The sequence below is a fragment of the Macrobrachium rosenbergii genome, chromosome 59 (assembly GCF_040412425.1).
Source record: "Macrobrachium rosenbergii isolate ZJJX-2024 chromosome 59, ASM4041242v1, whole genome shotgun sequence".
Lineage (NCBI taxonomy): Eukaryota > Metazoa > Arthropoda > Malacostraca > Decapoda > Palaemonidae > Macrobrachium > Macrobrachium rosenbergii.
Genome location: NC_089799.1, coordinates 21,171,939 through 21,183,327, shown reverse-complemented (window position 1 = coordinate 21,183,327; position 11,389 = coordinate 21,171,939). Strand labels below are relative to the sequence as shown.

At 34.2% G+C, this 11,389-nt stretch overlaps 1 long non-coding RNA gene across 3 annotated transcripts in view; it reads right to left on the bottom strand.

Moving 5' to 3' along the window:
- LOC136837374 (uncharacterized) overlaps nucleotides 1-9,426 on the bottom strand; it is a 10,917-nt gene extending 1,491 nt beyond the window's left edge. The window contains exons 1-4 of one of the 3 annotated variants that reach the window (XR_010852675.1): nucleotides 9,069-9,426; nucleotides 7,637-7,805; nucleotides 5,832-5,931; nucleotides 1,480-1,621 (exon numbers count right to left, since the gene is read on the bottom strand). This is a non-coding gene — a long non-coding RNA (uncharacterized lncRNA). Of the gene's footprint in view, nucleotides 1-1,479; nucleotides 1,622-5,694; nucleotides 5,932-7,636; nucleotides 7,806-9,068 lie in introns of those variants that run through there. The other 2 variants (XR_010852674.1, XR_010852673.1) reach the window with 2 other exon arrangements.
- Nucleotides 9,427-11,389: the final 1,963 nt, after the last annotated feature.

Here is an 11,389-nt window from a genome sequence, read left to right as displayed (position 1 = left end):
AAAATTTCTTACGAAAAGTTCAAAGCAGAAAGTGAAATAAAATATCCGATATTTTTGCAAAGTTTTTGTAACGAAAGTGTTCGGAATCAGTCAAACGGTCAAACAACCATTGATGTTTTGGGAAAAACTCGAACTGTTCACTCTTTGCAAATTCTGCAAGCTTTTCAATTGCTCGAATATTTTCCGCAACGAAGCGAACTATTGCAATTCAGCAGTTTCTGTAACTATTTATGTCTGATGACAATCTTTGGAGCTCTTTCCTACCACGTGCTGCTTTTAGGACTTCATCAAGTCGATTATTTATGTGGATTTCTGCCTCACACCGCTGGCACATTTAGCAATAAGCAACAGATGTCATCCAGAAACAAAAAATATTCAAGATAGAATGTAATATCTATCATTAAAATATTTACCACCTAGAAACAAATAAAATCTGACAAACTAAATCACTTTACATTGAGAGTGCCCTTAAAACATAAAATACTCGTAAATACCAAAATGATTACATAATATAAAGGATAAATATTGCATTCCACTGTGCGCAATTCCAACACGAAATCAGACCTCCTCCTGCCGTCCTTCTGAATTGGATTATACTAAAGAATGGGCGGCCAACGAAGAGGAATAATTATATGATTGATTAACTCACAGATGGTTAACCCTGTGAAGACAGCTGGAAGATGAGAAGAGGAACTGCTTCCTGAATCTCGCTGGATTGACTTAGAAAACATCATAAAACCCTTATGAAAAGGAGAGAGAGACAAGGAGACCCTTCAGCTCACAATGTGAATGACCAGCGTCCGATTCCAAGGATCGTAGGAACAGTGACGACATTGGAACGTTGGAATGTTCCCTAAAGTTTCGAGTATCCCTGTTAACCTAAGCGGTTAATTAGGTACCTAGTGTTTAGTCAACAATTATGGGCTGCAGCTGAGCTGAGAGAGAGAGAGAGAGAGAGAGAGAGAGAGAGAGAGAGAGAGAGAGAGAGAGAGACCGGATAATTGATGTGTACTCCATTACAAAGTGTTCAATTAAAACAGGAAGCCCTCATCAGGGTAATCCCCTCCAGCTGGGGTGATGGGATGAAACCATTCATATTTCCTTTTATTTTTATTTCATTGAAGGTCTAATAATGTATCTTGCATTAGCATGGGCTACCGAACTCATTTTACCAGCTTTTTGTGACCAAACGATTTTTTGTATTGAAGACTGATTTCCTATCGCTGAAACTCTGAAAAGGACATCAGCAATACTAGAAATTATTAGAAGATCTTGAACCGAGTCATATATTACTATAATGTTCTTTCATGAATTTAGACAGGCTGTGGTGCACAACAGTTATTCAGTCTTCTTGAAATGAATAGAAATTAAAACTTACATTCTCTCTCTCCTAAACTGATACTTCTCTTCTCTTCCTATATTCATCCAAACTCTTTACTTCTAAATACTTGAAAAAAAAGTGCTGATTCCAATGTTCACATTCTGTGCTAACACTTACTTCTCCAAGGTTGATGTCGGAGGAGAATTGAAGACTCATTATGAGAGCTTCCTGACCAGCAACAATAACAAGTGAATGAAGCAACAGCGGCTGTCATCAAAGAAGGGAGATACCCGAGTGAGCCTGTCATGATAATGATAATCGTGATGAAATGGCAAGATGTTAAGAATCTTGAGAACTCTTATAAATGGAATCCTCAAACATGAACCTTGTAATTTTATTAGATCTTTCCTAGATAGTGATCCCCAACAATTTTCGGGGGTCGTTATCTAGGACTAATATTTCTTGGGAGTCGTTATTCTTTATTTAGTCTTTTGTTTGTTTTTAACGTTATACCCAACGGGCTTGTACTAAACACGCCGCAAAGGTGGACACATACCGGGTTTAAACCCTTGGGGGTTACTATCTAGGAAATGTAATCCATTTTATTCAACAATGAATACCTTTTAAAAATAAAGTTATTCCAGTAGCGTCATTGCAGGCAACTCAGAAACTAGGTCAGACTGATTAATAGAGAAGGGACTAATGGAAGCTTTAATGGCTACCTAATCCTGAACTAGTAATTTACTAAGACCAATATGATCAGCCAAAGACCCTCCCATCAAAACGTTCAAAAAAGACTAACACATTTAAGAGAATGCAATTCACATATTGAAAGGTCAACTATAATAAGAAATTTCCTTCGTTGCAATATTTCCATAGAGCTAAACAACAAATTCCTTGAATCAGCAATTGAAAAAATGCTGGAGAGAATAGAGGCATTTATCTACAGTACTTCCGAATACCCATGGTTTTAAAAGGGGTTAGTCTGACTACAATAAAAATGTTTATTTGCAGTCCTTTGTCAAGTTTATCAAGAAAAATGACTGTATAATTAGGCATGCCAATCTTATTTCGTTTTGTCAACATTTTGTCTATTGCCATGTTAACGCTAATACCCCGCAAGTTCTTTGATTAACAAGTGCATCCTTAGTCGAAAATCTATAAGAATTTATACATTTAACCTTTCAATCGAGAAGCAAGCTTCTGTTATTTTGCCTAGCATACAAGTACAGTAGACTGCTGGCCTAAACACCTTGAAAAGTCAATAGAACGAGCGACTTCAAATCCTGGAGCAAGAAGATTCTATAAATCATGTAGCCATCAACTGCTCATTTAGTCGAAAATTCCGCGAAAAATAGTGGGACAAACCACATTTTCAATGGCAAAGCACCGTCTGCCGTAATCGGCACGCGTCTTTGTGGTCGAGTTAGTGATTTTATTTGATTTTCTCAGAGCACATTTCAATTTTAGAATCTTTTTAATGATTGTCATTGCTAACACACTATAGATGACAAAATCTCTCAGGTGCTACAGCCATCATTGTAGCAGTGTTTACCCCAAAACGTACCGCTTCAGAACGAATGATTGTGCACACGGCGCACTACAGTTGGACTTGTTTTCCCTCTCTCCCTCTCTCAACTGCTTTTCCAGGTATAATTGTCCTGCTGGAATGAAGAGCTAAATAACAAAAGACGAGTGAATGGAATTAACTGCTTTTCCAGGTATTAATGTCCAGTTAAAATGAAACGCTTAATAGCAAAGACGAGGGAATAGAATTTACTTCACATTAGCGTCGAAATTAAACCGAAATCATTCTGGCAAAAGAGTAATAGTTACGAATAAGGAAACGGCAAAGCACAAAACTAAAGAGGCAAAATTAAAACTTTACATATAAAGGAGTTGCAATATAGAGAAACTTTCAGAATACTAAGTAAACTGCCAGAAAAGTACTAGTGTGATTAGGCGTAACTGCAAGCACTTGTTAATGCCTGCACGCACGGCCTCTGGCTAAAGGGATGTAGCCGAGAGATGACCGGAGCGAGAGAATAAAGAAACTTTTCAACAGATTTCGTTTGTTGTTAGGCTCGATGCCTCTCGCAGGTTTATATACATCTACCTCTGTTTGAACGGACTGACTTATCAGTTACTGGCATGCATGCTTGTTATGAATTATGCATATTCTCAGTGGTCGTTACAAGGTATTAAAATATCGAAATTAGCATTAGAGAAAACGTTTCATCACACGTGTACACAGATCTGCCACTTACTCTCCCTACTAAATCCTCTCTACTCCCTTCACCTACATATAAGAAACAAATTGGAACCAGATTAGGCAGATAAATTAATATATATAAGCACTCAAATAGATGGTATGCGAGTAGGCTCACACAAGAGCACGATAACTGGGACAATAGAGGCCGAAGCCTCTGGGGTTACCACGTTAGTCATGTAACAAAAACAACGCAACTTCCAGTTTCTGTTTAAGAAGGGACCTATGCCAGCAAGGGCTCTTGTTCACAAGAACAACTCTTAAAAACCGAACTGAATCCCATGCCTACTTAACTAAGCCATCCGTTCATGCTGAATATAAATTTACAAACATCCACCAGCGAGAGAGAGAGAGAGAGAGAGAGAGAGAGAGAGAGAGAGAGAGAGAGAGAGAGAGAGAGAGAGAGAGAGAGAGAGAGAGAGAGAGAGAGATTCAAAGTGATTAATTCTAGCTTAAGCAGATCTTGTTTCAGCACAGCCTTATTTCTAATTAGCCTTCAAATAGAATATTAAAGTTAAACTACTCATAGCACTGGTCAGTTGTATGGCAGCATAGACTTTCTTCCACCCGTCCGCAAACATCAGTGAAGTTCAAAATTCAAGTAGTGTATTAGGAAGAGGAATTTCAAAAGAATATACGCTGCTGTAAGCCTAGCCTCTGAAGCGGGGTCCATAACACTTCAAAGTAAAATGCTTTGGAAAAAAAAAAGTGCCTGGGGCAGGAACCTCTGTAACCAGGTGTATTAGACGTCGCAATACTCATACCAAGAATAATCATATTCTATGAAGTCTTATGCGCAGAGGTAGTAGCAATAGATAGTAGCAGTAACTAATGGTTTTGTATATATGGAATCAGTCCAATTCTAGAGAAAAAACACTGAAGATTAGGAACTATAGATAGAGCAAGTATTGCTATTTAGTGAATTAAAACCTCTGAACTAGCTAACAGTACGTGGTTTAATGCAAGTATATTGAAAAAATTAGCATCGGCTGGGTTAGCAATTTTGTGTTTTAGCATATCTGCCGTTCTATCAGTCATGTATTGAGTAAACAAAGGACTTTTTACGTTCTGTTAATCAGGTACTGGGAAACGGGTTACTTAAATAATCAAGTGCTGGGAAACTGGTTACTTTGATTGAAGCCTCCGATACCTAGTGATCAACTTATCAAGATATCGAATTTGATGTTCAAAAGGAAGTCACCACAAAGATTAATGACCAAATTGCCCTCAAACTTAGAATTAGCAAATGGCGAGAAGCTCTGACGAGAACAAAGCAGTCATAGGTGCATGTAGGGAGTAACTTAAATCATTCTGATCATGTCTTAACCAATTAAGAAAATTTTCTACAGCGACTGAAGATTTTGCAATTGAATAAAAATCCACCTTTTGAAAATGCTCCATTGAAACAAGCCATCCTTTAATTATAATTACTTTCAACACAAGTATTAAGATTCAGGCCAATCTTGATTATGAAAAATTATTAAAGTTAAACTTCAGTTACTAAGCGATGACGAAAAGTTATCTATAAGCTACTACGAAGTGTCCTCGCTGCTCCTTCTGGTTACATTAAAACCATGGGTTTTGTATGACAGCTATTAATAATACCATCCCAAATCACGAACTCAACCAAGAACATTATCAAGAACGACTTCCTATTAAAAAATCTGTTAATCTTCAATCTATTTCGTGAAATATTTTATCCTAAAAACGTTTCATGCCATGAAAAATAATTACTACAGAAAATCTTCCGTCTCAAATATCTTAATCATACCTTTAAGACAACATATTTGAAGTCACAAATATACCTAAACATTTCAGTTGTCAAGTCTTTTAACCAAAAACCATTTCATGCCATGAAAAATAATTCGACAATTTTCCGCCTCAATTATCTTACTCATACCTTAACATATTTGAAAATACAAATACACTTAAATATTTGTTTCTGCAGTTACATTTAAAACCACCTTTTTTTTAAAAACACGCAACTAGTACTTAGCCATTTTTTTCTGGGGTTGGCCTGTTTAAAATTCAATAGCTCAACTTAAACTTAGATTTTTAATTCACCCATTATAAACAAAAGTAATTGGTGCAGGCAAAAACAGTGTTTACATATGCATCGTTTAAAACAGTTTATTGAAATGTCAATCACACGTGAACCTTCAAATACATGAATCTTTATAAATATGAAAAATAGCACAAATGCTATAGTAGGGTAATCAACAATACCAATCGTCTTCTCACCTCAGTTTGAATACCATTGCGGGGTACAGCAACAATTACGAGTTCTTGACTTATATCTATCTGCTCGAATTCCTTAAATTCGAGTTTCAGGAAGCCTATCCTGTAAATAGGAGAAAAAGCTGCAGAAATGTGTTTTTTTTTGTAAAAGCATTAAAACTAGATCCAGTGCTAAATTTGTTGAATTAAGTCTAAATTCCAAATGTTACTCTATAGGTTCACACTACTAGCCTTAACTAGCAAAGCATCTGATAACTTTTAATTGCCAAACAAGCACTTATTTAACAAATTACTTTAAAACAACCGGTATTAAGTTTCTCAGGCATGAGTAAATAACAGACTGATGTGGATCGAATCAGCATTAATATGGGTTTATATATTTAATTTATAATGTTTATGCTTTGCCATTAATCTTTACAAATGTTTAGACATTAGCTTACAGTACTGGGAAATCTGCTTAAATTACTGAAAAGTTTAATCAGAGCATTAATTTTACAAATATTTAGACTGATTAGCTTACAGTACTGGCAAATCTGCTCAAATTACTGACAAGTTTAATCAGAAGAAATTGACTAACTTATAGTACTGGCAAATCTACTTACATTATTGACCAGTTTAATCAGAAGAAATTGCATTTTAAAAGCTTTTGAATAAAAAATGTCAATACTACAAAGTTAACTTCCTGCTGAAAATTTCACAGCAAAACACTTAATTTGAAAGCCTAAATTAATGCAAAACTAATAGTTAATAATTCTTGAAATAATGCTAAGCAAATCTTAAATATCCTATTACTGAAATTTAAATCTAATATCTTAAGGGAAAATTTAATGGTATTATTTACGGATGGATTAATTGCTTTCCAACATAAAATATAGGTTTTTCTGTTGTATTATGATGTGATTTGAATGATTTTGAGGTTTATTTACATCGCAAATGAATAATTATCCTTCCCTGGCAACGATGTACTGTATACAAAATTAATAAAAATTACGACTTGTCAGGAATACTGCACCCCTCTCCATAGCTAATACGGCAAAATTAAAGATTCGCCGCCACTTTGGGGTGGAATATTGATGTTAAATATTGAATATGATTTAGCGAGGCCTCCTCTTCCATATTAATATGGCAAAAACTGGGATTTACTGATTTGCCGTATTAGCTATGAGAGGGGGGGTGTATTCTTGACAAGTCACTTTATTAATTCTTATACAGTATATCATTTGCCGGGGGAAGGATAAGTATTCATTTGCGATTTGCATGAAATAAAACCTCAAAATCATTAAATCACATCATAATACAAACAGAAATCCCTATATTTTATGTTGAACGCAATTAATGTCCATAAGTAAAATAATACCAATTTAATTACTAAACGACTCTGCAATATTTAATGCAAGACTAAACTCTAGTTATTTTTGAAACTATGCTCAAGCAATATACAATATGATTAATGGAAAGCAAGACTAAGCGCTAGTTATTTATTCATAAAACAACGCTCAAGCAATAAACATTCAATACCTTGTTACTGAAATCGAAAAACCAAGTTACTTAAATATCTCTAGAGTTTTAAAGGAAAATTAGAGTAAAATTAGAGTAAAAAGTTACGTTACTTAAATCTTTAGACGATTAATGAATTTACTCTAACGTCTGAAAACGGCTAAACTAATGCACTACCACCTGAAAGGAAATTAATCTATTAGTTTAAACCTCCCATGCACCTGCACAGAGGTCATAAGACCTCAGGTACATGGCATGGGGGTGGAGGTGAAGAAAAAGTTGGGGTGGTTCATGCAAAGTTGATACCTCACCTTAAGCTTTGTTGAATCAATCTTGAACAAAGAATTCCATTTTCCCAACTTCGTCTTTACACAGAATTTATCGTAGAATTCATCGTAGAATTCATCGTAGGGATCCTGTTTCTCGCAAGAGTACTTTGATAAGTTAACCTGGGCTCGCAAAGCTTACATTCACTAGTATCTGGAAGGAGATAAGGGTTATTAATATAGTACCATGGTAAACTTATAATTTATGTTCTTACCAAATCTCAGAGAACCTGAGCTTAAAAGCAATGTTTCCCACAAAATACACTTAAAATTGTTAAAAAGCAATACTAACCTCCATAAAACGTTAATAGGTCTAAAGCTGCAATTTTCGACTGGAATTGGATCCAAATCTTTCATTACGGGAAAAGTAATTTTACAATTAGACTGACCCTGAAAGAAACTCATTATGTAGTCTTTAGATACAGGACCCCTCACCCATTAAAAGTAATAAAATAAAAACCTTTAATGATCACATAGCTACAAAACTCACAATATCAAGTGAGATAGCAAATAAAGAATGGGCGTTAGGTTAGGTTTGGCTTGTATAAGTTAGGTTTGGTTAGTATAATTAAGCATTAAGTCAAAGAGAAAACCAAGAACGGTTTTTAACAAACAAACCAAAGCTTAATTGTTTTATATTATATAACTATAGACCAAATTATATATTGAGCAAAATGAAAAATTAAATATACTCGTTGTCTAACAAGGAAAAATTAAGAAAAACTAACTATACGTGCTGACTAACAATATAAAGTAAAATTGCTGCAGAAAAAATAATTAAAATTAAATAAGCAGTTATGAATAACTAACTACACACGTTAACAAAAACTCTTAAAACTGTTACTGAAAAAAAAATTAGAATTAAAATTAAATATTAAAGCAATAATATGAGGAACTAACTATACGCGCTGACGGTATTATTTTACTTATGGACATTAATTGCTTTCAACATAAAATATAGGTTTTTCTGTTGTATTATGATGTGATTTGAATGATTTTGAGGTTTATTTCCATCGCAAATGAATACTTATCCTTCCCCGGCAAATGATATACTGTATACAAAATTAATAAAATTACGACTTGTCAGAATACTGCACCCCCCCTCTCCATAGCTAATACGGCAAAACTGTAATCAGTAAACACAGTTTTGCCGTATTAGCTATGGAGAGGGGGGTGCAGTATTCTGACAAGTCGTAATTTTATTAATTTTGTATATATCATTTGCCGGGGAAGGATAAGTATTCATTTGCGATGGAAATAAACATCAAAATCATTCAAATCACATCATAATACAACAGAAAAACCTAAATTTTATGTTGAAAGCAATTAATGTCCATAATTAAAATAATACCGCGCTGACTAACAACAAAAACTAAGTAAAACTGCTACAGAAAAAAAAAAGATAATTAAAACTTACCATCAGCTGAGAAAGCTTCCGTCATCGCAGCTCCACGAAGGCATCTTTGATCAGAACACCACCGTTCTCCAAACAAAAGTCCCACGGAACACCATCAACGTTCACGGTTCATACACAGCAACCAGTAACTTTTGCAACGTATTACATGACCATAAACACATCCGTGGTTAAACAACACAACAAAAACAAAAGAGCTTCGTTGCCTTCGAAGCAATCACTGTCCAATGTATATAGTTTGTCTTCTGAAGTTAGTTCTGGTTGAAGAAAACCTGTCCGATGCTTTTGCTGAAAGCGAAATTGAATGGAGTTTTCCTTCCAAGGATCACTTACAAGAGAGAAAAATTTGTCCTCTGTTTCTGTTTAAAGTGAAACTGAATGGAGTTTTTCTGCCAAGGATCATTTACAAGAGAGGAAAATGTATCCTCTGCTTTTGTTGAAAGTGAAACAGAATGGAGTTTTTCAGCCAAGGATTACTTACAATAGAGAAAAATATTTACTCTGTTGTTGTTTAACGTGAAACTGAAAATTGTATCCTCTGTTTTTCTATAAAGTGAAACTGAATGGAGTTCTTTGATGCTTTAGTGCTGGGTATATGAATGTTTATTTTAGTACTTCTCGGTTCCTTGATAAAACTGAAATAATGAGAAAGGAATTTCATTACTGAAAAAAAAATAAACAACTTTCGGTCTATGGTCATTTATAAAAAAAAAAAAATTAAAGATTTGCTTAGAACTAAGTATACACAAGGATAGGAGCCCTCTGAATTTAATCAAAGTTGACTTAATTTTTTTATCCAAAAATAACAAATATAATTTTATCGTACCATTCGGGTTGACAAATATTTTATCATGTACATTTTACAAATAATCTATGTATTTCAATGTTAATATTTTTCTGTAGTTACCCATATAAGATTTTATCAGTACATATCTATTTTTTATTATCCTTGATTTTATAAACCGTCTAATACCATCGTTTTCTTTTATTCCTGCTTTGTGGGCTAACCAAATCCCAACAACATAGTCACAAATCAAAATTACAGCAGTGTTCCTGTCCTTTTTTTGATTGTGCTTCAAAATCCAATTTTAAAATTTTCAATAAACTTTTTGTCTTGATGTGACACAATTCATTTAATAAATCACAAAACCAATTAAGCAGTTTCTTGTTACACTTACAGAAATAAATTAAATGCATCACATTTTCTGGTTCTTTGCAGTTTTCACATAGTTTACTATTTGATATTTTCATCATATACAATCTATCTTTTGTGGCCAGAATTTCATGAATATATTTGTACAAAATTTCTCTATCATAACTGTTAATCAATTTACTGTTAACATTTCCCCAAATAGTTTTCCATTCAAATAAAGGGTATTTCTCTTCAGTTTTTGGGTTGAACTTCTCATCTCTCGATAAAAACCCATAAATACTCTTAGAGTTCACATTTGGGTAGTTTTCCATCTTTATTACCTTCCGTAAGGTTGTTGTTATGTCATCATAGTAGGGGGAGGATACAATAGCTATATCTGTCATATTTTGTTCAACCTCCAAAAGATACGATGTCCTCATCTTACAGTAATACACAATAAGTTCATAACCAATTACTCTTTTTATGAAGGACTTATAAAATGTGTTGAAAAATATTGAATCGGCTTTCGTTGTTACATTGATAATTCCAATGCCTCCCTTCTCTCTTTTTAAATACATAGTCTGCCTGTTTAATGGGTGATAGTTTCCGTTCCATAAAAACTTAAATATACATCTTTCTATTGATTTCCCAGTCGTTCTTGGTAAGGGAAAAACATGGGACCCTAAGCTCTTGATAAAACCTTTGAATTTATTGTAATTGACTTTTGGAATAGGGACAATTTCCTAGAATACAATTGGCCTATATTGCATACAATACTGTTTTTATAACTTTCCAATTTTCTTCTCTTGCCTTTTCGTAATCATTATCATAAATTACACAGAGTATCTTGAAGGACCATACAATCGCATTTATACTAACATCTGGCCACACTTCCTTGTTTTTCCATAATCCCATTTCTGTTATAATTGCTTTCTGATAAGACTTGCACCTGTTGCCTCTTCATAGTCTTTTATTATTCCAAAACAATCTTTAATTGATTCATCAGACTTAACTATAATGGTCGTGTCATCTGCAAATCCTACAATACTAATTCTCAGTCCATTTGGTAGTTCTAAAGCTTTCTTAAGCAGTTTACTCTTTAACATTCTGTATAATGGTTCCTGAGCTATTACAAAGAGAATCATGGATAATGGACATCCTTGCCTAACAGACCTCTCAACAGGGAAATAAT